The sequence below is a fragment of the Salvelinus namaycush genome, unplaced genomic scaffold (genome assembly GCF_016432855.1).
Source record: "Salvelinus namaycush isolate Seneca unplaced genomic scaffold, SaNama_1.0 Scaffold81, whole genome shotgun sequence".
NCBI classification, from domain to species: domain Eukaryota; kingdom Metazoa; phylum Chordata; class Actinopteri; order Salmoniformes; family Salmonidae; genus Salvelinus; species Salvelinus namaycush.
Window position 1 is genome coordinate 329,401 of NW_024061542.1, and position 2,991 is coordinate 332,391.

Consider the following 2,991-nt stretch of genomic DNA (forward strand, 5'->3'; position numbering starts at 1 on the left):
CATTCTCTGTATAGCTCTCCACCCCCAAACTATTCTAAGAGTTATGAGTGTGTGGAGGAATATCACAAATAAGGGGCCAGATATCCCTAGTCTTGCCCAGGGTGGGAGAAATGTCCCTCTAACTGGGCGAGGTTCCTTTTTCAGGGGAGGCGGAGTTTGATGCCGCATCCCCTGAGTCAGGAATGTCTTCATTTGGAATCGGATTCAAGCTGTTTAAATCAGCTCTGACTTCTGTCAGTGTTCTAGAAGGGATTGGGGCTGGAGTGCAATGTGTGAGGTGGTGCCAAGGTGCGCCTGATTTACCTTTGACCTGGACTGAGTGTGAAGTAACCTCCCTCACTTCGTACTGTCCAGTCCACCTGGGTTCTAGCCACTTTCTCTTGTGGACTTTAACCCCACCCAGTCACCAATTTTTTTACCTTCAGTGATGGCGGATCTCCTGTCAGCTTCCCCATTTGGACCTTGTGAATCTGTGTGGAGAGAGCTGCAGAAAGTTCCGTCAATTATCAGACATTACAATTTGTTATACATCAAGGGCGGGCATATGACCTCCCTCCCTTGGTGGACCGAGCATAATTCTTCCAACCATTATCTCATGAGGAGAGAGATGGGTGCCTGCACCTGGAGAGGCTCTCATGGCCAGCAACGCCAGGGGCAGGGCTTCAACCCAAATCAACTTCAAACCTGCACATACATTTGATTGGCGCGTTCCACGAGACTTTTGAGATTGTGGCCTGTACACTAACCCAAACTTGTGTACAATACCCAATCTTTCCTCCACCTGTCTCAGGTGTTGGTTACTGAAATGGGACCCGTTTGTCGGATCTGATTTGCCTTGGAACTCCATACCTTGGTATGAGTTCGGTTTGGAGCCACTTAATGATCGATTTTGCATCCTCCCTTGCTGTTGGTATTGCCTCAACCCATTTAGAGAACCTGTCTACCATAACTAACAGGTACCTATTTAGAGAACCTGTCTACCATAACTAACAGGTACCTTTTTCCATTTGTCACATTGTCTTGCCCCATATCTGTGTAATCTATGCTGATGTCCTGCTAACCCATTGTGGTCCAACAGTATGGACTGCTCCATGAGCATACGCTGAGTCGGTGTAGATGTTTACAGTCTTTCCTTCAGCTCTTTCCAGAGCTTGTGTCAACCCTATGAATACAGTTAACTGGGCTGATGCAGGTGTGTGATGATGGCAGATTCCAAAGTCACATGTGATCTATCCGGGAGCTGCTGCACCACTGCGTATGCTGCTATGTTCCCTTCCTCTCCTCTATAGCAGCATCCATCTGTGTATAACCATAGGTCCGGGTTGGTGAGTGGTTCGTTCCCCAGGTCAGGTCTCAGTTTCAGTTCTTGTGCAGCTCTTTCTGCACAGGAGTGGGGCAGACCTTCTTCAGCATTGAGTGCGTCTGCCATGTTTTTGTCAGTGTTGACAAATGTGATGTGTGATTGTGTGCATTTATTCTGGATTTTCGTTTTTCTTTCAGCGCTGAACGTGAATTCTTTGCTCATCATTATTGTTGGGCCTGCCCTCTTTGGTGTCAGTTGGGGCTTCAGTGGCCACCCCCATCATATCAGGTTTCCTGTAAGGGAGTGCTCTTCTAATTTCTTCAATTGCCCAAATTCCTATTTTCAGCTCAGCCTCTGCTCTTTCCCTATGCTTTGTTCCTTCCTTTTTGAATAAGTGGTTCTTATTCCTTTCAACTTCACGTTCTATCCCTTCCTTCACTACTTCCTCTAATTCCTTCTCCATAGTGAGGAGTTGCCCTTTTGATGGGGCCACCCCACTGAGGTATCCTGCTTGTGTCCATTTTAGCCTCACACCTTCCCAGACCATCTTAACTTCCTTATACTGCATCTTTCCCCCTGATCTATCTTTCATTCTCTGATCTAAGTATTCATTGAATTTGTGTTTGAGGATGGTGGTCGTGGCCATTTTGTCGTTAAGCTATGTCTGGCTCTATGCTATTTTGGTGCACTTAGCCCATCACTGGCCAAAACTAGCAATGTATCTCTGGTGCTGACACAGTCTTATCTCTGGTGTCTGTCTCCCCCTTGTGTACAAAGAATTGTATTGCTTTATGTTTGGCGAATTAATTAAATACTTTCCCAAAGTATTTCGGCAATATCCTTTTGGAACACTCTACTAGTATTATCTAGCACTTCTATTTTAAATATAATAATAATTTTAGGAACTTTTTTCAAACAGTTATTATTCGTTTTCACTTTTTCGATTATTTAAATACTTTGCCAAAACATTTCAGAAATGTCCTTTCGGGACATTATATTAGTATATTCAAGCGTTTCTAGAATAAATATTTAATTAATTCTAGGACTCATTTTTCTCAAAAACTAATTAAAAAACTGAAAACTCAAAAACTAACTTAATTAATTAAATACTTTCCCAAAGTATTTCAAACGTGTCCTTCTGGGACAATATATGTTGTATCCTAGCGCTTCTAGAATAATTATCAACTGAATTCTAATTCTTAAATCAATCCCAACAGGACGGGAGAGAAAATTCAAGTCAACTTCTCAACAGAAAATAACTGCTTCCCAGTAGACACGGCGGTCACTTCAACACAGCCTCAACTTAGCATATGGCTAATTAGTAGCAATCGGTCTCGTGGAACGTTCAATCACTCACATTAATTTGGTGTTATCGACTAGTCTCGGTTCTGCTCATGCAACTTATTTCATATTTCATCATTTAATTTCATCAATTCCTCACTGGTATATCAGACTACTTGGAATACATTTCAGACAAAATTCATTTAATTCCTCACTGTTATCAGACTACTTGGAATACATTCAGAACACGCATAGCCTTCTGTCTACTGGAATGCCAACTCCAGTAGGCTCAGGTTCGCTATTCAATTCCTCACTGGTATATCAGACTACTTGGAATACATTTCAGACAAAATTCATTTAATTCCTCACTGTTATCAGACTACTTGGAATGGGATTTTTAACGCAGA